Source organism: Pteropus alecto, unplaced genomic scaffold (genome assembly GCF_000325575.1).
Source record: "Pteropus alecto unplaced genomic scaffold, ASM32557v1 scaffold109, whole genome shotgun sequence".
Lineage (NCBI taxonomy): Eukaryota > Metazoa > Chordata > Mammalia > Chiroptera > Pteropodidae > Pteropus > Pteropus alecto.
In genome coordinates, this window is record NW_006494608.1 from 8,252,966 (window position 1) to 8,277,863 (window position 24,898).

Below are 24,898 nucleotides of genomic sequence, written 5' to 3' on the forward strand. Positions count from 1 at the left end.
GCCTTGGCAGGAGAACTCTGGGCAGAGAGAGCAGTATGGAAAAGACCCTGAAGGTGGGGCGTGCCAGGCCACTCATGCTCCTGGGACAGCGAAGAGGTGGATGCCTAGAGGTTCTGGCTGTAAAGAGTGGTGAGAAAGGAGCTTAACAATGCAGGGAGCCCCAGTCAGGTAAACACTTGTGTGTCTTAGGATTTGGCCTGAATACCTGGGTGAAGGGTAATGCTGGACTGAGGTAAGGAAAAGCAGAGGAGGAGAGAAAGCTAGCATTTGGTTTTGGACATGTTACGTTAGAGGTGCTGGCTAGTTCAGTGAGCAGGAGGAGTTGGCAGATGGATACAGAAGTGTGGACTTCAGACAGAGGTCAGGGTTGGAGAGACAAATCAGACTCATTAACACATAGATGTTATTTAGAGCCCTGGGAACAGATGAAATTAGAGCAGCTGCCCAACATTTTTCATACCATGGTCCCTCTGGAGTGAACAGGGAGAAGGACACTGACACCAGGGCCTCCACCCAGTCCCCATCCATTGCCCCAAAAGCCAAGGGGATCAGCGTCCTGTCATAGCTGTCACTCCTTGGCAGCCAAATGCATTGTGTAATCATAGTGTGAAGAAGAAAGAGCACTGGGCTGAGAGTCAGGACCTCCAATTCTGGGCCTGGTCACAGCACCTGGGAGGGTTCAAATTAGGTAGTCTCTGAGGATCCTTCCAGCTGTAACGTTATTTGCCTATAAGTCAAGTGATACGAAGAGTACAAAAGAACTCCTATACACCACCCACCAAAAAAAAAATTATTACAAATATTCACAAAGTGAAAGGGAAACAGTGCAATCAATTGTGGAGTGTTAGGGGTCATTTTAAATTTACAGAAAAGTTACAAAAATCATTCAAACACTCCCCCCACGTATGTGTGTGTATACATTTTTATGGCTTTTTTGTATATTTTATATACTTTTTTGAACTATTTGAGAGTAAATTGCAAATATCATGTCCCTTTACCCCTAAATATTTCAACGCGTATTTCCTACAAAGATATTCTCTTACGTAACCATAGTATAATTATAAAAATCAGGAAATTAATATCACTGATGTAGGCCTTGTTCGAATTTTGCCAATTACCCCCATAGCAAAAAAAAAGGGGGGGGGGTTGGTTAAAAAATCCAGGATTACATGTTGCAGTTAGTTGTCATATCTCTATAGTCTCCTTTAATCAAGGACCATCCTTTGGTCCGCCGTTCACAGCCTGGACACTTGTGAAGATTACAAGCCATGTATTTTGTAAAATGTTCCCAGTTTTGGTTAGCCTGCTTTCCTCATGGTTAGATTCAGGTTCTGCATTAAGGGGTGCAGGTTCTTTCCACTCCACTGGGCTATTTCAAGCCTGTCAGCCAGTTTTCTCCACAGTCAGCCATTGCTTTGCTTTGCTCAAAAGGCTGGAATAAAGACTCCAGCCCTATTTTCCACTCATGTCAGTGATTGATATTTGATTAACGTTCAGGATCGCTGTCATCTAGAGCATAATTTTCACAGATGCAAAGACCAATTTTGTTGTTACTGAGGCAGAAAGATCTATTTCCTCATAACTGATCAAACAGATTTGGAGGGAACCAGTAACCACCAGGGGGTCTCGCTGGCTCATTCTGAAAGGAAGCTTGCCTGCATCTGGCATCATTAGCATTTATGGAGGGAGAGTCAAAAGGCCCAAGTACACACGTGGGGGCGCAGTCTGGGCTACTATGCCACAGCTGTGTGACATGGCACAGCCATCAACCTCTAAAGTGAAAAAACCTCTGAACAGTGTTGGCCTAAGGGGCACATAGAACCTTGAAGAGATCACTTTGTAGACTTTACAGATGAGATGGTGATTATCACCACCTTACCCAACCAAGAAGTGTCCTGAGAAGACCCCCTTCTTAAGAAGTCAAAACTGCTGAGCAGAACCACTGCCCCCACCCCATCTCGACTCTCAGGTACAGAGGTGGGGGTACCAGGTTCAAGTACTGCTCTGCAGCAGGCCAGCCACCCAACCTCTCGGAGTTTCCAGCAGTGGGATCAGTGTACTGAGTACCTGTCCCCAGTTCTTGGCACAGATATACAGTCATCCTTGGTCCTTCCTCTTCTCCCTCCTCTATTTTCTGTTTGTTCTCCTCTTCCTCCTCCATGTCGCTCTCCCGCTCCTACTTTTCCCTCTATGACTCCTCTGTAAAAGCAAAAGTTATTATTTCATACCAAAATATTAAATCACATGCAGAGGTTTGGAAGTCAAGTCCCACTAGTCTTCAACCAAGAAAGTAAAAAGACCCAGCAAATCCTAGTTTGGAAAACAATGAGCTTGGCCTTAGGAGATCTGGCTTTCCCCAAAGAAGCATTCACTTCCTAAAGGTAGCTGGAGGATCAGGGCTGGAGGTTGTGGCAAGCATGGCTGTGTTGAGAGGTGCAAGGGCTGGCAGCTGGAGGCTGGAAGATACCCACTAAAGGTAGCTGTAGGCTTATCAGCCCATGACCTGTTTTGATGGAGGAACCATATTATTTGTATACGTATAGGAAGTGAGGGACCTTTTTTCATTGAAAATTAAAATAGCTTTCCTGGAAGTATGAATACGGAAAAAATAAGCAGTCTGAGAGCTTAATAAATGGTTGTGAATCTGAAATGAGTTAGAATATGTCTTTAGAATAGCACCTGCCCCAGGGTAAGGCCTCAGCAAGTGGTAACCATTTTTTATAGTGTTTAAAGGCATAGAATCGCGAGCCAGATTGCCTGGGTCCACATCTCAGCTCCAACATTTCTAGTCGTGTAGCTTGGGCAAGTTACTTTATCTCTCTGTGCCTCGGTTTCTTTATCTGTAAAATGGGCATAATTATAGTCCCTACAGGATAAGGTTGATGTGAAAATTAAACGAATTCATATATATTAGAAAAGCGTCTGGCATGTATTAAGTACTATGTAAGAGTTATTACCTACTGTAACGATGAGAAGATCAGCGAGAAAATTGCCACTGGGTTTTGCCCATATCTAGGCATATTTGAGAAGACCAACAAAGAGACTAGTAATCATGAACTTAGAACACAAGCTGTATTTCAAGGCTAAAGCCAGGCATTTCAACTGTGGATTAAGAGTCACACATGGAGCAGAACTTACTTGCATACTCTTCTGGAGTTGTAGTTCTTCTGTGGACAGATTTGAGTCCCTTTGCCTCGGTGCATGACAAAGTATTCTTTTTTTTTTTTTAATTTTTTTAAAAATTTTTTATGGTGACATTGGTTAATGAAATCCGGTAAGTTTCAGCTGAACATTTGAACAGTAAGGCATGTATATATTTACATTGTATGTTCGCCTCCCATAGTTAGATTTCTTCCACCACATATTTGACCCCTTTTACCCCATCTACTTCCACCCTCCCCCCTTTCCCCATCCTCTGGTAGCTACTAGTCTATAGTCCATGTCTGTGAGTCTCTCTTTGTCCTGTTCATTTGTTGCTTTTAGGTTTACATCGCACATGTAAGTGATATCATGGGCAATGTATTCTTTGACCAAGGATCTGATACTTAACTGTATTAGTGTTTTAGGGCTGCTGTAACACAACAATGTCTCAGTTCTAGAAGCTTCTGAGATCAAGGTGTCTGCAGGGTTAGCTTCTTCTGAGAGCTACAGGGGAGACTCTGTCCCAAGCCTCTTCCTGTCTTCTGGTGGTTGCTGGCAGTCTTGACATTCCTTGGCTTGTAGATGCATCACTCAGTCTCTGACCTTCATCTTTACCTGGCATTCTCCCTTTGTGTGTCTGTCTCTGTGTTCAAATTTTCCTCTATCAAGACATAGTCATAATAGATTAGGACCCACCCTAATGACTTTGTCTTAACTTGATCATCTACAAAGACCCTAGTTTCAAATAAGTTTGCATTCACAAGTACTGGGCATTAAGACTTCAGCATCCTTTATGAGGACACAATTCAACCCGTAATATTCATAGTCCTTCGACCCCTCATGTCCGGAGTGCTGAACCTGCCTTCCAGCTGGCGGTCCATTACCCCTCATCTCCCATTCCCGCTCAGCTTCCACACAGTGGGTGAAAACTTCTTCTCTGGTTCCATTTTCACCACGGAGGCATCTATTTCATTCCTGATACTGTGGTCAGAAAAGAACATCAAGCTCAAATGGGTCAAAATCAAACACCATAGGCAACATGTTGAAAGCCAAGCTCGTACAGTGTTGCAGGGAGGGATATGACCTGGTTCTTGGATAAAGAAAACTTAGGCTTTACTTTTTGTGAGGGACTCTCTACTGGCCCAGTGCTCTGGCTGAAGGTCAGTATGGGAAGGGAGAAAGTGGCCATTTGGAGTCATGGGAGTTTTCACATGGCTCTTTTGCTGTACTCCTCTACTAGTACAGTAGAATTAGCATTTGGAGCTGTCATCTCCACTGTGCTGCTGCCTAGCTGTGTGAACTTAGTGTTCTCATTAGTCCGCTAAGAAAGTTGGAGTCACAGTCAAAAGTCAAAGGTATATGTAATTTATCTTATTTAATTCTCACAACCAGCTGCTAAAGTGGGTGCTGTTATCCCCATTGCATAGTTAGGACACCTCAAAGAAATTAAAGGACCCCAAAGCCCACATTTTTTGTGTTATGTGACTCCCACCTCTTTAACTCTTAAAACAGTGGTTTTCCATCTGGGCTGCATAGTCTAATCATTTGGGAGAGCTTTGGGCTAGAGGTCTAACAACTCTGGGAGTAAGGCCTGGGTACTAGTATTTTGCAAGAGCTCTTCAGGTAATTCTGAGGTGTTTCCAGTATGGAGAACCACTGCTCTAAGTGCTCTGTGGACCTCCGCTGGCCTGGAAGCTGTAGTGCACATTGCCTCTTAGTTAAGTGCTGAACCTCAGCCTGAGTCTGGGGGTGTCCACTAACCTATATTTTCACTTCCAACTTCTCCAGCTAATTCCCATTCCTTGTAGTTTCGCATCTTGTGATTAGCTGCCCCTTGAGTCCTTCATGGGCTAGATTGGTCATCATGGAGCTGTATGCCATCTAGCAGACAATGCTTACAGATCTGGCCCTGACAAAGCCATCGTGAAGATCCCCTAGGAAACTTGCTTAAAATGCTGAATTTTTAGGCACATTCCTGGGAATTAAAATTCACTTGATCCAAGAATGTTGTCGACAAAAGTACATCCAGCCTAAGAAAAAGTCTTATAAGAGTTTATTTGAGCCAAACTGATGACAATTGCCAGGAAGCAAAATCTCCAGAAAATGGCAGTTTTGCAACATATTTTCTACATTAGAATCAAAGGAGGAGACAGATGTAAGCAGGGTTACATGAAATTCATTGGTAGTAGATCAGGGAAGCAAGAGAAAACAAAGTGAGGTAATCTCTGAGACTGGATAAAAAGTAAAACGGAGAGACACATACTTCTTTTACATTGGTGGGTATAGGATAGTTAACATTCACAGCACATAGAGATGGTATGTAGGCAACAAGATAACGATGTGGTCCCATGTTCTGACACCAGCAGTTGCGTCTTTGAGGGGTCTGGAAAAGAAAATCACTCTGGCATTTCAAAGGTATGTCATCTTAGGTGCACAAAGATAATAGACAATTTCAAAGTTAAAGATCGACCTTTGCCAAGGAAGCTACAGGCCTAGGACATGACTACCCACCATGACCCGCTTTTAGTTAGGAATTTTTACGTTTAGACCATCTTGTATGGTTACTTTGGTCTCTGAGTTTGAAGGCCCACCATGCAGGCCTCTTCTGAACTTGTCAGGTTTAGTATGTGGCCCCTTTTTTATCCAGTGTTTATTTTCTGACTCTGAGGTTGATGAATCACTGATCTAATCTTTCTTTTTCAAGTGACATGCCCGAAGTCACATAGTTCATCAGTGGCAAAGCTGGGATTCTCCATGCCTTGCCCTGCTCCATCTTTCCACTCCACAGGGTCTCCAGGGAAGGACAAAGCAGTGGTTCTGACCCCAATGCACGGCAAATTACCTGAAAAGCTTTTTTAAAAATATGAGTGCCTTGGCCCCACCTAAACCCATTAAGCTTTTTTTAAAATATGAATGCCTTGGCCCCACCTAAACCCATTAAGTTACAGTCTCTGGGGATAGGCCTAAATGTCTGGCCTTTCTGGAATGCTTCTCAAACTTTAATATGTATGTGACTCCCCTCAGGGTCTTGTTAAAATGCAAATTCTGCTTTCTTGGTCTGGGGTGGGTCCTGAGATTCTGCATTTCAAAACAAGCTCCTGGTTGCTGGTCCAGAGACCACAATTTGTGTAGCAGGGCCTTAAGATATAGTCCCAACCAAGATCGCCAAGAGTCTACAGATTTCCTCATCTCTGACAGCATCTCTCTTGACTACCTTAATTTGTATTTGTATCTGGGTTTGCATTTGCTTTCTTTTTAGCAGTGATTTCCCAATGTATCATCTATCAAAAGTTGGCTCCCTACCCACGCTTTAAAGTATCATTGACCTTAGTTCCAAATTCTTCACCCTTGCTTTCCCCAACCCATCCATCTAGTTCTGTTCTTCTCTATAAGGTTCTTGATAAAGGTAATAATGCCATGGCCAGCTCTGGCTTAGCTCCATCCATTAGCAAATAGTTACGGCACATCTACTGAGTAAGTAAAAAGGTACACCAGACCCACAACCACAGCCTTTCTTAAAGGAGCTTAGCATCCTATAGAGTAGGTAAGACAAGTGAGAAAGTCACTGTAACTCATATCTGCTAAAAGGCACAGGTACTGTGCAGAGGGATGGGTTAAGAGCATGGAGCCAGATTGGCCTGGATTCAAATCCCATCTCTGCTACTAGCAGTGTGGCCTTGGACAAATTACTGAGCCTTGGTTTCCCCAATTACAATATAGAGATAAGAATAGTACATGATTCGTAAGGTCATTTTGAAGGTTAAATGAGTTAACCGATATAAAGTGCTGGCACACGTAAGTTGTATGTAAATGCTAGTATTATTTAGTTAGAAGAGGACAGAATTGAAAACAGTATCGTGAAATGCTAGAGCTTGATGTATTCACCACATTTGGAGCCTCTGGAGATGGAGAAGGGACATTCATGGTGGTGGGAACAGTATGGGCAAAGGCACAGAGGCAGGTATACAAAGACCTAGAGAGCCAGGAGTTAGTTTGACTGATGCTGCAGTGGTGCTTGAAGGAAACCGTAGCTCATGGGCTTACTGTCAGCTGATGTCAGCTGGTGGAAATCCTTGAAGACCAAACTAAAGAGTTCAGACTTTATTCTGGAGGCAGTAGAGAGCCAGTCTTAGAAGATCTTTTAAATATATCTTTTCATACGAAAGTTGCGCAGTGTGATGTTGGCTGAGTAGAATGTAATAATCGCTCCCCTCTTTCAGGAAATTGCGGTTATTTTCTTTATCTTTCTTTGTGTCTACCTTGTGGTGTTGATACACGCTTCCCTCATTGTCTGAGTGGACATTCAAGGCTATTAAGTGACCTTGGGCTAGGTCACCAAAAGGGTCACATAGCGTGGAATCCATCAAATCATTGGAGCTCACAGCCCCAAGCCTCTGGACCACTTTTTGGAATCTTGTCACCTCCCAGCCACAGAACTCTCTGAAAGACCATACACCCCAGTTGAAAGCTTTGAACAGGAATCTGTAGCTCCAACACTGTTGCTATTCCTCTCCCCTCTTCACCCTTAATTCTTAATCATAGAGTAATATACTCAGATGATGGGCTATGTCTACACACACACATGCACGCACACATCAGTAGGCAGTGCATAGGGCTGCATGCTGCTGTATGACCTAATGGTAAGTTGCTTAACTTCTCCGTGTACCCAGAGGTAAGGAATTCATCTGTAACATGAAGATTGTAAGAATACCTCCTTCATCAAAATTGTCACAAATGTTAAATGAGTAATACAAGTAAAGCAGTTAGAACTGTGCGTCTAGCACATAGTCAGTGATCAATAAACATTAGCTAGTATTATTGCAATGGAGAAACTTTGAAAAGCAACATTAGAATGAGAAAGGAAAGAAAATGTAACTATTAATTGGGAAAGTAATATAAAAGCATCATACGTGAAAATCTATGACAATAAATTTGAAAATCTAGAGGAAATGGAGAATTTCCTAGCAAAAATCAGTTATCAACATTGTCTCCAAAGAAGAACACCTGAATAGACCAATAACTATAGAATAACTTAGAAAATTTAGAAAGAGATACCCTCTTTCAAAGGCCTTCATGGTCTTATAACTGCATATAATCTAGTCTTCAAAAACCAGGTATGTCCTTTGTTATTCAAACTATTTCAGCCCATAGCAGAAGATGAAAATTTTCCTCAGTTCGTTTTATGAAGCCAGCATGACCTGAATATTTAAACCTAAAAAAGGACATGTCTCTTCTATCTCAAAAGCTTTGAGGAAAAAGATGACGCTAACAAAGAAAGATGGGGAAGGAAGCAAGACTCGGTGTGCACAACATATTCTTGCTTTATGGCAGTAGGTATCCACCTGGGGGCACGTAAGAATCCCCTGGGGAGCACCAGGCCTCACCCCCAAAGATCCTGATTTCATTAGTCTAGGGAAGGTCTGGGCCCTCGTTACATTTTCAAGCTCCCCAGAACCAATGCTTTAGGGAAACTGGAAATTGCACAAGTCCACAAGCCTGGTTTATGACTCCAAACCATCCCAGCACAACAGAGCAGTTCAGAGAGAGATTTTTTGCCAACCTTTGACATGCTCAGAGCTAGAAGAGGTGGTCCTTGGCCACAAACATGCCAAGTCTCCCATCAGAGCCTGAGGGGTTCCACGAAGCTGCAAGTGCCCTCTCTTCAGAGACCAGGACCTAGCCAGGAACAGAGCCACTCATATTTGTAAGTTCTGAGCCAGCAACCTTGCCTGCTGCAGAAGAAGGCCAGGAAAGCCCATAGAGAGTTTTAATCTCTGAAATACAAGAGGATTTTAATGATAGACCTGTTCATTACTGTGCTGCAAGGTAATTACGCTCACGTGGTAGGCAGTTACATAAATAATTAATTGGCAGTGTGTGCACAGTCAGTTCACGTCTTCAGCTCCTCCTCCTGGTCCGTCCCCCAGTTCCTGGATTTGGCAACAGCAGGGACAGCTCTGGGGCCACCCACTGATGAAGGCCGGTCACACCACCCTGTGTGTTCTAGGGAAGAGGGAGGGACATCCTGGGAACTATTTCTTTAGTAGTTGGGGTTCTCTGACCAGGGACTTTTAGAGCAGGGGTCCCCAAGCCCCGGGCCATGGACTGGTACTAGTCCGTGGCCTATTAGGAACCGGGCCGCACAGCAGGAGGTGAACGGCCAGCAAGCAAGCGAAGCTTCACCTGTATTTGCAGCCGCTCCTCAGCTCTAGCATCCTTGCCTCAGCTCCACCTCAGATCATTAGACTCTCCTGTGGTGCCAAAAAGGTTGGAGACCACTGTCTTAGAGTCCCTTCTGACCATCCATCCTCCTCAGAAAACCAAGAAGGCTGTATTAGTTTTATCATCTGTCTTCAGCCCCAGTCATAGGTGTAAATCTAGTTCCTATCCCTTGTTTCATTAAATGATAACAAGGCAACTTAAATAATTCTTACCATACGACAATATAAGAAATAAACAAACAGATTGTTGGCTTGGGTTTGGTCAGTTAATATATGAGCAATGCAAACTGTATTTCTGTGTACACCACACCCCCTCCATCCACAGTTAATTAACCCACAGGAAATCTTTCTGAGTTCTCAGAGTCACTGCATCATGAAACAGTGACTATGAGAAGACGAAAAATACCAAAGGGTAGTGGTAAATAGTACAATATCTGTTGTTTGCTTTACAATATTCCCTAAAAGGGACAATTGGGGGTGGAAATAAATGAAATGGGACTGGCAAAATATTAATTGTTGAAACTGAGTGGCCATGCGGTTGTTGTACTTTTCTCTTTTTCTATGTTTGAAATTTTTCCATAAGAAAAAGGAAACGAATTCAGAGAGCGACAACATGTTGGTAGGGGTGAGTTTCCATAAGTACGTGACTGACAGAAGGGTTCTAGACCCTGAAATAAATGAGGAAAAGTCTCAAAAGGGCGAAGGACGTTTCTGCACAGATAATGCCGCCTGCAGTTAGTTGGCAGTGTCCATCCAATGCTTAGCATTGTGCCCGGCTCAGAGTCTGTGCTCTGTGAAGGATCGCCAACAGCTATCATTGTTATTCTTATAGATGTTATTGTAGCCCAGGACTTGGGGATCCAGGAGAAAAGAAGCTGTGGAAAAAAGAACTTCTCCTAGGTATTTAATTTGAATCCACTTTCGTCCTTTTGGGTAAGAACACACAGAAGAGGAGTGTCTTTGTTTCCACAGAATAAATGCCAGCTCTGTGGAAAGCTCCCCACTTCAGTCAGTATCAACAGTGCCATGCACCCCACCAGAAGAGAGCACAAACATAGAGGCTAGAGAATTCCAGAGCTTATGGAGAAATTCTGTTATGATTCTAGGACAGATATCATCATATGTATTCTCTCTTTGCTTGCCCCATCTCCCGCGTTTTGCCTCTTATTCTGTCCCCCTCCCCCTCGTTTACTTTGATTAGTCTTTGACTTACAATAGATATTGTAAGTCTTTGAAAAGGATGTGGCCTGGTCAGTGGTAGTTATGTGTCAACATTCAGGAATCACTTTTATTCACTTTTATTTAATTATCTTAGTAGAAACTCCAGAGCCAGCCAAGCCAAGGTTTTTAAAAAATGTAAAGGGAGATTCAGAGCTGCAAAAGCTTCAGAATAGCACACAATAAATAGTCAACAGATACTCAGCTGGAGGGGAGGCGAGGGTGGGAAGAGCTGCTGCAGTTTGAATCAAATGCTAACCAAAGATTATTGATGGTCCACTTAATCTGCAAAGGATTACCTTGACAGGAATTGGGCTGCCTAGCCTGACTTTTGTCCAACCATAGAATTTTTGAGTGATGGCAGATTGGCCCTGCCAGCCGCAGCAGCTGCCTCAGGCTATGAGGCCCACCAAGAAGTGGTCTGAGGAAAGGTTGAGTTTAGGTTTTTGTTTTGTTGGTTTGGGTTTTATTTTTGATTTTAGCATGTACTTGCTGAGAATCCCTTACATGTGTTTAGGACTCCACAGTGTAGAAAGCACATTTATTTTTGGATCATCTCATTTGAAGCTCCTAGCAGCACTATGAAGCAGGATGTCCAAGGGTCTCAAACCCTTATTTACAGATGAGAAAACTAATAGCCAGAGTTTAATCATTTTTCGGGTCAAAAAACTAGTCAGTGGCAGAGCTACAACTATATTCTGCAATTCTCTACCATTAGAAGAGTTAACAATCCAGAGAGAAAGGCAAATTGATGTACCAAATGCTACTTAAACATGGATGTCTGGCACTTAGCAGAACCTCAGAAGGATAGAAGAATGGATAGAAAGAAGGAAGAATGGATAGATGGTTGGATGGATGGAGCTCCTGGAAGTTGGAAAGTGGGTCTCATTTACCTTTGTACCCCTGTTGGCCACCATGGCGCTTTGACATATAAGACCCACTTAATAAATATTTTTGAATGAATAATCCACTGTGTACATATATACTTTTGTACGAAGAAAAATAAGAGTTTGTGGAGAAGGTAACTTTCTGAGCTTTAAAGAATAGAAGGGACTGAAAAATACAGTGTAGATGTAATTATTATTGTTTATCAACACCATATTCACCATACTGGGATGTAAAGTATCTCCCATTCATGTATTCATTCGACAGATAGTATTGAATGCTTGCTAAGTAGTAGGTTCTATTCTAGGTATTGGTGATTGAACAGTGAAAAAAAAGGTGTAAAATCTCTGCTGACATGGAAACCCATAATTATTATATGGGGAAGCGACTAAATAGATAACAAACTAGTACAGAGAAAGAAAAATGAAGCAATGATGTAGGGGTTGCTATTTTAGCCACAAAGCCTTTTCTGACACCGTGACATTTGAGTAGAGTCCAAAAAGAAGTGGTGGGGGCAAGTCATGAGGCTTTCTGGGAGAAGAATATTCTAGGCAGATGAAATAGCAGGGCATCGTTGGCAGGTTTGAGCAACAGCTAGTAGCCCAGTGTGACTGGAGGGGAGTAAATGAGGCAGAGTTACAGGAGATTAGAGGATTTTAAGCAGAAGAGCCATGGGTTCTCCCCAGGTCCTACTCGCTCTGGCTCTCACCACCTACTGCCCACATTGAAATTAGTGGCTAGTGGGATAAGTTGAGGCAGACAGCACAGACTGAGAGCAACACACAAGGCTGACGATGACCCTACCCCTGCCCAACATAGGCTCCATTTTGCTCAGTATTGACCTACAAATGCCCACCCCAGGGCAGCTGCACACTTGGCTTGCCAAGACCTCAGCAGCCATCACTGAGCGCTACAAGGGCCTTGGTGGTCAACTGCCTCAAGCTGCCAAATCAAACTACAAATTCATTTCAGCTGTAGTCTCAAGTAGTTGGCCTCCTAGTCCTAAAATCTCCCTCAAGGAAAAAAATGCCATGATCTATCCTTATAAATTTGACATCTGCTTAGATTTTGGCATTTTTTAAAGAAGAAATAGAAAATAATCTATAAATTAAGGGGACACTTTTTTATAATAGACTTTATTTTTTGATGATTTTTGATTTATAGAAATACCGAGATTATACAGAGCTCCCATATGCCCCACACCCAGTCTCCCCTGTTGTTCACATCTTACATTAGTATAGTACATTTGTTATAATTATTGACCCAATTTGGATGCTTCAATTATTAACTAGCGTCCATAGTTTATTCGAATTTCCTTAGTTTTACCTCATGTCTTTCTGTTCCAGGAGCTCATTCAGCACACCACATCACATTTGGTGGTCACATCTCCTTAGGCTCCTCTTGACTGTGCCAGTTTCTTAGACTTTTCTTGCTTTTGTGACCTTGACAGTTTTGAGGAATACTGGTCAGGTAGTTTGCAGGAAGGCCCTCCGTTGAAATTTGTCTAATATTTTTTTCTCATGATTAGACTTGTGGTATTCGTTTGGGGGTGAAGACCACAGAGGTACCCTTTCATCACATCATATTAAGGCTAACATACTATCAACATGGTTTATCACTGTTGGTGTTGACCGGAATCACCTGGCTGAGGTTTGTGTGTCCAGTTTCTCCACTGTGAAGTTACTCTCCACCCTCAGCCTTTTTCCATGCAGTACTCTTTGGAAGGAAGTCAGTATGCACAGCCCACACCTAAAGAGTGAGGAGTTATTCTCTCCCCACTTAAGGCTGGAGTGTCTACATATGTTATTTGGAATTCTTCTGAAAGGGAAATGTATACCTTCTTCCCCACTTATTTATTATCCAGTCATTTATTGATATCGATATGGACTCATGGATCTTTATTTTATATTTTGAGTTCTAATCCAATACTACTTTTTTTTTTTTTTTTTTGCTCAAATTATTCCAGTTTTGGCCATTGGAAGTTCTTTCAGTTGGCTCCTCAGTCTTTTTGACATGTACCCATCAATTGTAGAGGTTTAGGGTTTTTTGAGCAATTTCTTACTTTTTGGTACTACAAGATACTCCAGGCTCGTCTTATATATCTTGTCCTTCTCCTGGAATCAGCCATTTCTCCAGTGAGTCTTAATTCCTTTTATTGAAGAATGATATTAGAATGACAAAGAATGAGTAGGTATGCTCATTGCTGCTGGAGTATTGTTGCTTCTAGGCCCACTCAGTTGACAGAGCAAGAAAATGTGTGTGTGTGTGTACTAACCCATGTGTATATATACTATATAAATACTTCTATACATAACCATCTATACCTATATTAAGGTAAACATGAGTTCATGCTGATGTCTCCACCTCTAATCTATTACCATATGGATCATTCTAGCCTCCTCCCCTTACTTATCTGTAAATTTCCACTCCAACAATAGGAAACCTGGCTTCCACCATACATTGACCATTTAATTGCTCAATGTCAGTCTGCATCCCTAGCAGTATCAGAATTGTTAACAATGTCCCCATGGGAACAACTTTATCAACCAGAGTACAGTGCTTCTGTGCAGTTTCTTTTGTCTTTAGTTTTACAGACTCCACTCATTTCCAAAGTTACTTAGGTCAGCACTTTGTTCCCAACCTTCTTCTGTGAGGTGGTTTCATACATTTGTAATACCATTAGATTCTCTTGTAAAGCCTGCATTTTTTCCTGAGATCCTGGGGGACACTTTTTAATTTAACGTTTTATCTCCAGCTAGATAAAAAATTCACAGAGAACACCACCATGAGAAACAAAGTGGTACAATCATACTTTTTTTTCATTTTCTTGGTTTTTTCCTAAAAAAGTAATTCTTATATTACACAAGTAATACATTTATACAAGTTAAAGTCCCCTTTAATGCTACTCCAAGCCCAGTTCCTCCCCAAGTGGTAAACACTGTCGTTCATCTGGTTTATGTCTGTGCACACTTTTTTTCTTGCATTCACACATGTATGTACCCATAGAAAATGTCTACTATTTCTATATGTGCTTTAACATAAATGTTAACTTCTGCAACTTGATTTTCTCCAAACCATTCAATTTGGGTATCTTTTAAGTCCTATGTCTGTGTGCCTCATGAATAACATTCCACAGAATGAACACATTGGTTACAATTGTGGGGTTTTTTCCCCTCTTCCGGTACCGGCAGTGCTGCAGCGAACATTCTAGTACATGTGCAAGTGTTTCTTCAGGAATTGCTGGGTCATAAAGATGCATATTTTAATTATAACAGCTACTATCAAATTGCCCATCAGTATACTCAAGCTAGAAAAAAAATCATGTTCCATATTATGTGGCTGAGTGGGACAGAGGAGAGAATCAGATTGCTAGTATTTAATTTGTCTTAATGTTTCTCTCTAGAGAATTGTAACTAGCGGGTAAGACTCATTGTGTGTTATTTAAAAGAACCTCATGCTGTGATGATTTCTAGTACTTTTAAAATGTTAATAAATTGTTAGAAGAGGGGCAGTGTGGTTTAGTGGTCTGCTGTCCTTGCTGTCTGTCACTGATTCTAAGCAGATGCTGCAGCAGTTGTATGAATCTGCAGGAACTCCTTATTTGCTTGACAGGGGCCTGGGATGCCACAGCACAGGAGGACCAAGATGGGAGATGAAAGGTGAGATTCTTCGTGGCCTCTCACGTGCTCCTGATGAGTAGGAGGCTCGTGTGTCCATTCATTCTGCAGTCATGGTTGATCATCTGCTAAGAGCTGGGCACTGGGATTCCCTTTCCCCATCCAGTTATTCAGACAGGCTGGAAATGCCCAGGAGGCATCTGCAGAGGGGACCACTGCATTTCGAAACCTTCTTTTCCCGTTTGGTCGAGTGCATGTTGGACGCTAGGCAGGAAGCCCAGTACTGAAGTCACAGAGGGGAGGGCGACATGCTACTGTCCAGGGCTTGCTCACCCCTGACTCTGCCAGCTATCACCTCGGACGCTCAGCTCCATCTTGGTTTGGCCATACTAAGGGGTATATGAGGCACTTCTGAGCTACCCAAGGGATGGGAGATGTGTTAAATATCCTAAAATAATGGAATGGTGGATTTAATTTTTCCAGATGCGCCAGATGTGCATCATTTCCACCTTTGCTCTCATAGCCTTCCTTGTGTTCCTGGAATTATTTCCTCGATGATTAGGTGTTCGGATAGATGTGTAAAAGCTAATAACTTGCTATGCTGCTATTTAATCAGAAGTGGAAAAATTAAATTAAAGTTGCTCACAATGTCCCTGTCCTGATTAATCAGAACCAGGTATGTGCTTCACATTCAAAGAGCGAATTCCTTACAGAGAGGGCTCTGCTGAAACGACTTCTCAACTGCAGGAAGTCGTAGATGGAGCCATCCAGGAGGAGGTGGGGAAGGACTCAAACGGATTTTTTTAAGCTTTATGGAGCAACTTTTATTGGAACACTAATTATTAAGGCTTTATTCTCCCAATAGTCCTATAATTTGCCACAACTGCCTCCAGAATGGGGAGTGCAGAGATGGAGGAGGTCTGCTAGTTCCCACTTAGTATTGTTTTATAGCTTTTCGCAGAACAGAGGCAATTTCTCTTGTTTTATCAGTGGCCAAACAGTAAACTCTCTCTTTCTTCACTCCTCAACTCTATTCTGGACCCTGTTTGTCCTGTGCAGTAGGTTGAACTGTGCTCCCTAAAAGAAAATAGGCTCGAATCCCACCCACCGTGAAAGTAACCTTATCTGGAAATAGGGTCTGCAGATACAATCCAGTTAAGGTGAGGCTGTGCTGGATTAGGGTGGGCCGTAAATCCAATGACTGGTGTCCTTACGAAAGGAAGGAAAGATTTGGACACAGAGGCACACAGGGAAGAAAGCCATATGAACACAGAGGCAAAGACTGAAGTGACACAGCCACAAGCCAAAGAACAGCAAGGATTGCCAGTGACACCAGACACTAGGAGAGAGACCTGGAGCAAAGTCTCCCTCAGAGCCTTCCAAAGGAACCAACCCTGCCAACAACTTGATTTCAGACTTCTGGCCTCCTAAACCGTGAAAGAATAAATTTCTGCTGTTCAAAGCCACGCAGGTTGTGGTACTTTGTTACAGCAGCCCTCAGAAACTAATACACCCTGTCTTTTGGTTTTCTTGAAAAAGGAGGCTTTAAACCCAAATATCCTGTTTCCATCAAAGAAAGATTCAGTCCCACATCTAGCAATGCCTTTCAGTTCCAAAATCTAGCCTTTTCGGCAAGCAGCCCTTCTCCTGTTCCTCCCAGCTTTGCAGCAAAGTCAAGTGCCAATAGAGTGTCTCAGCAGCTGCATGGACACTTGAAGCCTGTTAGCTCTGACCCCGGTGGCTCAGCTAAACGGCCCGACATAATGGAGCTGCAGCTCGGGGGTGGAGCTAGAATTCACAAACAGGCAAAACAAAAAGAGTTTTGACCTCCTTGCTCTACAGCATTCACGGGGAAATGGCTGGTTTGTGCCAACCTGAAACACGTGGGCTTTACCAAAAAATGTGCATACAGGGTCTAGGAGCGGGGTGGGCAGCCTAGTCATAGGTTCTCTGTGGCCTCTCTCCCTTTGGCTGGTGTTCTTTAAAGAATCGATTCAGGATCCATTGAGTCGTCCATAGTATCATAAAATTGTGGGATTTTAGAGCTGCGAAAGATCTGGTATTTGTTGAATAATGATACAAATAATACCAAATATGTATTGCATACATATTATGTGCTAGGAAATTTTCTAAGTGTGTCATATATATTCACGTCGAACTTATTTAATCATCACAGCAATGATTTGCAATAGAGACTCATTATTCCCAATCTATAGATGAGGAAAGTGAGGCACAGAGAGAAAAGGAACTTGCCCAAAGACCAAGAGCTAGCCAGGAGCAGAACTGGGATTCAAACCCAGGTTTGTCTAACCTTGAGCCCTCTTAGCCCCCTGCTCTGCAGAGCCCCCAACATAAAATGATATGCCTACTTCACACGGAGAGCAAGAATATCAAGACCTGGAGCCACAATGCCTAAAAATTGGAAGTCGTACTGTATCTTAATATAGACCCAACTTTAAACACAAGTGCCTGTGCAAGCAGATGCATGCATACACACAACACACATACACACTCACACACGCACACAAAGAGGGAACACCAGTCCTTTCCAAGAAAACATAGCTCAAAAGTAGAGATTTAGGAGACAGACCCCATTGTATTATCAACTAGGCTACCCTGTTCTCATTAATGTAAAAGTTGCTGAGAGTTTTGCCTGAGAGTTTCCCTCCCCAAAATGCACGAGTCAGAGTTCGATCTAAGAGGAGCAGTCCCAGAAAGGCCATACCAGCCATATTGTCCCAAGATGAAGAGCCAGCAGAAGGGAAGACAGAAACCTGTGGGTTCTGTCTGGCTGGACAGAGCAGTAGGCTGAGGCCACCACAATAGCCCCTGGGAGTCCTTTCAGGTTTCCTTTTGAGATGGTCCTCTCCTCTCATCCAGGATGTTCACAGTTTTTGCAAAATGAGGTCACAAAGGAATGATACCCAAGTCAGGGCCAGCACGTGCCTGACCCAATTGTCCCCACCCCTCAGCTCTGGGACATGACCTCTTGCCTACATGGTAAGGCCTCCTGGAGTAGCTGTGATAGATGTGTTGTGTAAGAGAGAACAGGATGCAGAGGGACAGGATAGCTGCCCTCCAGCTCACCTGCAGCGGACCTGTTTGGTGGCTTTGGAGTAATTTATTAGTGACGAGCTACCTCAAGGCCGGCTGTGCCAGCAGCTCATTGCAGCACCCTTTTGTTGACTAAACGCCTTTTCTAATTGGGCCTTCAGTTCTTCTTGTTCTGCGTCCCCTGTGGGAAGCTGGAGGCCGTGGTGGGCATCAACAGAGTCAGAGATTTGAGGTGACTTCCATGCCCTGACAATCGTCCTTTGAGTTTCTAGGTGTGTCCTCTCTCTCCGAGCCAGCTAACTCCCCGCTAGTGGGAGAGTGGTGAGGCAGGAAGTCCTCTACTGTCTGAGGCTGCCATCCTGGCCCTGCCACTCAGCATCCCTGTGGCAGTGTCTGGTGCTTGGGTTGCTGTGGTCACTGCTGCTGGGACTATTGGGTAGATGAAGTATGTCCTTGCTAGAATTTCTGTAGAGTCAGAGCAGGGGCAGAGAAGCCATGTGTGTGGAGCCAAGGAACTGTTTCCATAACCTGAGGTCTGAAGAGGATAAACAGGCCATAAGAAGGAGGTGAAACAAGTGGCTTTGTCCAAGGGGAAGGAGGCAGGACTGGCTCTTGGAGGCCTCTTCAGGGCTTACTGAGGCTAACCTTTGGCTCCACCAGACTGGTGGAGCACTTCCTGGGATTGTCCGGTGAATGCCCAAAAGATACCAGCTCCTTCGTGGTAAAGAGAAGGTACCTGGATTACTAACGCACAAGAGTGATGTTAGCTCTGCCCATTCAAGTCTGCACTCTGAAGCTATTAATGAATGAACCACCCACACTGAGGATAACTGCTCGAAGAAGTAACTGTGGTCCAAGTGCTGTACCAAGATTTCAGGCTTCCTAAGTAGTATTCAGACTAAGTAGTATTCAGTTAAAGAAGCAAGAAGCAGATTCCAGGTTCTAGATTCCAGTTCATCTACCAAGATTCTATGGCTTAAGATCTAATTCGGTATATCTCTGGTAGTTGAGGGTCAGAAGACATTTAAGGAATTATATAGTCACCATGGGTTTTAGAAGAATCCAAAGTTTGAGGCTCAACAGAAGAGAGGCTCCCTTCCCTGGCTCTCTGGCAGTTCAGTCTTCGAATGCATGCTTGGCCAGGCCAGGCCTTTCTGTTCCTACCGCTTGCTGAAAAGCAGAAATCTACTTCAAAAGCAGTGTTCACACCCTTTGCCATTGCTTTTTCTGTATTGGTGGGTTTTAGTATGTCCTCTACTGTGGAGCTGTCAAATCCTAATTTTTTCTGTCTCCGCCATGGGCTCCAGGTACAACCCTGATTCAAATAGCTATCAGATTCTCTCATATAATAATGATCTAATCGTTCTAGACTTAGTCCTTTCTCAGAAGACCTAGATCCATGACCTATATTCTCTGTACTTGCTCCTGCTCCAGCCTAAGAAGAAGCCCCAGGGTACCTCTCTGGGGTGCAATTAGTGCCATGAGGGTCTTTAGAATCCTAACCTGGTGAACCAAGAGACAAGGTTATGCCTGAGTTAAGGAAACCAGAAAGACACACGCCCCAGGCCTTTTGTATATGGAAGCTCTTTAACCTATAAGGCCTTACACAAATGTCTGGAATAATGGCTTTATCAACTAGCCAAGGCCCCTAGAGAAGGCCTTCCCAACCCCTCAATGAGATAGGGCAAGGCCCACCCCATGGGAGCCTCAGGACTGAGTGTGAGAGAAGGGTGTTCCCCAGAGGAAAATCAGGGTCTGTGATTGGAAGAAGAGATGCAGGGGGAATGAATACTGAGCAGGCCATGTACCAAACATTCTCCTTACCCCTCCACTCCTTTTTCTCTTTCCTTAGCTTCTCTTCACTTATCCGCTCTTCAGCTACTGATTACAAATGAAAAGTAAAATCTCTGTTTCAGCGGGCATTGGCCAGGTACCTGGTGACCACTGTAGACTGGTCTGTGTCCTGTCCTGCTCACCTTGTAATCTGGATGTAATATGGAAACATAGCAGGCGACTTGATACCCAGCCTCCATCCATCACCTGTTTGTGATGTCTTTCCGGGCCTGGTGCAGGTGCATTTGTGCTCAACTCTGAGGCCCTCCCCATAAGATAAATCCTCTCATCCAGCCTATACTCCTGTGCTGCAGCCTTCTCTCCAGCGTTTGTTTTGTTCTGGACTTCCTGTTCTATTTTTGAACAGTTGTAGCCTGGATACATGCCTTTGCAGACGCAGAGCCCATGTGAATGGCAAGCATCGACCCAAATACCTGCCCTGTAATTAGTGACCTGGGTTTGCCCCAAGTGCAAGGTGGTCACGCCTCCCATCAGTCTTCACCCTCCACCCTCCCAACCTGGCTGGCCACATTTTCTCCTCCTTCATCAAGTGTGTGCAGAGGTGTTCCTTTACTTGAGAGATACCAGAGTTGACTTTCTGTGCCCCACGTCTTCCAGGAGCCTTCAGGTGACATCACCCTGCCCCTTTGGAACAGTGAGACGAGCAGACAGTGTTGTAGCTTCCTGAAATCTTCAGTCCTGTCCACCCTGGGGTTCTTTTATGGGTTCTTCTGATCACTCAGCTCACTCCAAGTGGCACACAGGAAACTCAGAATTTGGACCACTGATTGGCTGGCTCTGATCCGAATGAGAACCTCTGCAAAATGCCCTTCCCTTCCTGTGGCCACTAGGGCTGGACTCACATGGGTCGGTGCCTATGTGAACGCCCTTTCCCACTCAAGTGTCCTGTGACACATCAACCCAGAAGATACTACCTAGCACAGGCACAGGACTCATCCCAAGAGGCCACCTTGTTGTTATTTTTATGTCCGATGTTTTGTTGTTAATGCTGTTGCTTTAAAAGGGGAGCAATTTTAAAATGAGAATTTTAGGGTCAGGTTTGGGACAAAGATTTTTTTATTGTAATCCGATTTAAACTCCGCCTCCCCCCACGTCCTCTCCCCACGTCCCCCACAAAAAAACTTTTTAATGCTTGATGACAGTAACCATTTCACAGTTGTCTTATTAAGAAACAATTATAATTTTCAACTTCTGATTTAAAATATTAATATTTTTACTAATAAAAAGTTCTTGCAGATTAATAACAAAAAATATGCTAATTAAAGAATGGCTATGAATAGGCAATTCATAAAAGAAGAAAGTCAAGTAGCCAATGAACACGAAAAATGTTCAACCTGACTAATAATCAAAAACAAAATTAAAACAAAGTGTTTTTCACTTATCAAAATCACAAATGTTTAGAAATTAATAATACCTAGTGTTAGTGAGGAATTAGGAAAACAGACTTTGCCGAGCTGGTGGATATGTAAGTAGGGGCTCCCTTCCTGCTGGGAATTTAACTACATGCATCCAAGGGCTCAGAACCGAAAATTCTGCTTCTAGGGATTTATATAAGAAACTGAACAGAAATCTGTCTAGACTTACTTAAAGAATGTTCACTACAGCATCATCTGTAACAGCAAAAAATTGCCAGCAGTCTGAATGCCAAACAGTCAGGGCCGTTAGAATACTAAGTAGACCTCTAAAAATAATCTTTTAGAAAAATATTTCAGAACATGAAGGAATGTTCATGATGGGAAAAGTGGGGGAAAACAGCATTTAATGCATTTAATACATTTAATAGAGTACTCAGTACAATCACATTTTTAAAAATACGCACGTATATATATTTTCAAATAAAAAGGAATGGTGACTATGGATAATTTTTGTTCTTTTTCATATCTAAATTTTCTAAATTCTTTATTACACACTATTGTTTATATAATTAGGTTTTTTTACTTTAAAGAACAAATGATAACAGGGTCAGAGTTAACTTACATGAGAACCCATTTCGTTTGGAGTATTTTGATTTTATTTGTTTTTTTCCTTCGGGCAGAATCTAAAGGACAATAAAACGACTGGGGCCCCATATAAATAGTCTAATATCTCTGTGGAGATCTCTAAATTTTGAAGGGGATAAATAATAAGATGAAGTCTGCTCAAGTTTTCATCTTGCCACCCACACCCTTTCATTGAAATTTTTCCTTTCAGATATGAAGAGTAACTACTGACATGTCCCAGTGGGATTTTAATTATATAATGGAGCTAGTATTACATTTTTTTCTTTATCCTTTAAAAAAATCCTTTAATTTCTACTTGTACACCCTTCTCCTGATATGAAAAGCAGACTTGATGGCAACATAAATGCTCCCTGAGCCTCTCTTCTTCCTATCCCACTTTCTTTCTTTTTTCCTCCCTTCTCATTTTTGGGGATGGGGTCCCTTTACTTTGCCTGTGCTTAAGCCCACTGGTGTCCGATTGAGATGCCTCAGCGACAACAGGCATGAAGAACTGCTTCCCCAGTGTGTACAGGACTGGAGATGGGAGGGTTAATTTGGCTCAGGAAGGACTGGGATCAGCATTGCAGTATTTGGTCTGAGCTTGAAGCTGGTTTTCACCATCATTATCCCTGCTCCACCTCTGGGATATGGGATTGGGTACTTTTTTAATAGACATGCCATTGGTTAACAATTTTAGCGGTATATTTCAATAACAGAGCTGGGAGGAAAGCTCTTACTTAATGGGAATTTCCGCCATTCATGAATGAGCATTTTCTCCCACCCCTTGGGGTTAAAACTTTTGACAGTATGGGAGGCCCATACTGCCCCCCCACCCCCGCCGCGGGTGAACACGAAAAATGTTCAACCTGACTAATAATCAAAAACAAAATTAAAACAAAGTGTTTTTCACTTATCAAAATCACAAATGTTTAGAAATTAATAATACCTAGTGTTAGTGAGGAATTAGGAAAACAGACTTTGCCGAGCTGGTGGATATGTAAGTAGGGGCTCCCTTCCTGCTGGGAATTTAACTACATGCATCCAAGGGCTCAGAACCGAAAATTCTGCTTCTAGGGATTTATATAAGAAACTGAACAGAAATCTGTCTAGACTTACTTAAAGAATGTTCACTACAGCATCATCTGTAACAGCAAAAAATTGCCAGCAGTCTGAATGCCAAACAGTCAGGGCCGTTAGAATACTAAGTAGACCTCTAAAAATAATCTTTTAGAAAAATATTTCAGAACATGAAGGAATGTTCATGATGGGAAAAGTGGGGGAAAACAGCATTTAATGCATTTAATACATTTAATAGAGTACTCAGTACAATCACATTTTTAAAAATACGCACGTATATATATTTTCAAATAAAAAGGAATGGTGACTATGGATAATTTTTGTTCTTTTTCATATCTAAATTTTCTAAATTCTTTATTACACACTATTGTTTATATAATTAGGTTTTTTTACTTTAAAGAACAAATGATAACAGGGTCAGAGTTAACTTACATGAGAACCCATTTCGTTTGGGGTATTTTGATTTTATTTGTTTTTTTCCTTTGGGCAGAATCTAAAGGACAATAAAACGACTGGGGCCCCATATAAATAGTCTAATATCTCTGTGGAGATCTCTAAATTTTGAAGGGGATAAATAATAAGATGAAGTCTGCTCAAGTTTTCATCTTGCCACCCACACCCTTTCATTGAAATTTTTCCTTTCAGATATGAAGAGTAACTACTGACATGTCCCAGTGGGATTTTAATTATATAATGGAGCTAGTATTACATTTTTTTCTTTATCCTTTAAAAAAATCCTTTAATTTCTACTTGTACACCCTTCTCCTGATATGAAAAGCAGACTTGATGGCAACATAAATGCTCCCTGAGCCTCTCTTCTTCCTATCCCACTTTCTTTCTTTTTTCCTCCCTTCTCATTTTTGGGGATGGGGTCCCTTTACTTTGCCTGTGCTTAAGCCCACTGGTGTCCGATTGAGATGCCTCAGCGACAACAGGCATGAAGAACTGCTTCCCCAGTGTGTACAGGACTGGAGATGGGAGGGTTAATTTGGCTCAGGAAGGACTGGGATCAGCATTGCAGTATTTGGTCTGAGCTTGAAGCTGGTTTTCACCATCATTATCCCTGCTCCACCTCTGGGATATGGGATTGGGTACTTTTTTAATAGACATGCCATTGGTTAACAATTTTAGCGGTATAGTTCAATAACAGAGCTGGGAGGAAAGCTCTTACTTAATGGGAATTTCCGCCATTCATGAATGAGCATTTTCTCCCACCCCTTGGGGTTAAAACTTTTGACAGTATGGGAGGCCCATACTGCCCCCCCACCCCCGCCGCGGGTGCTGACGATAATGCCTTTAGGCATTGTTTAGATAGCTCGCAGCTCTAGTTATCGGAAATTATAGCCTTACTCTTTTTGAAAGCTAGTTTCAGTTTGGCCACCAAAGAAATTTAGGATTCATACTGTTGTAAAGCATGATATGAAGGGACGTGAGTTTTAGAAAATTGGAAAGCTCTGAGGAATTCCTGGGGCTACCCTTTACAGATCATCCCTGGATGCTAGACATGAGACAGAACTTAATATAGATAGCACCTTGCTTGGTGCTCACAGGAGGAAGATATCACATTCCTCTTCTCCAGATGAGGAAAAGGGAGGCTCAGAGAAGTTAAGTTCTTTGCCCAAAGTTTCCGAGCTGGTAACTGCTGCTGAGCCTGGGTTTTAAACTCATGCCTGTTCTTTCTGGTATACCAAGCCACCATCCAGAGCATTAAGCTAAGCAGTGAAATGTATACTTGAGGTTACACTGGTGCTATTGCTATCAGTCTGGCTGGGAAATGAGTTTCCATCAGATTTCCTTTGGATACAGGGCCTCTCAAGCTTCCATGTGCAGCAGATTGGCCTGGAGAGCTTGT

General features: G+C 42.7%; 1 protein-coding gene across 4 annotated transcripts in view; it reads left to right on the forward strand.

Moving 5' to 3' along the window:
- The window catches only part of ATXN7L1 (ataxin 7 like 1), a 212,645-nt gene that overhangs the window by 109,155 nt on the left and 78,592 nt on the right, over positions 1-24,898 (forward strand). The window lies entirely within an intron of this gene.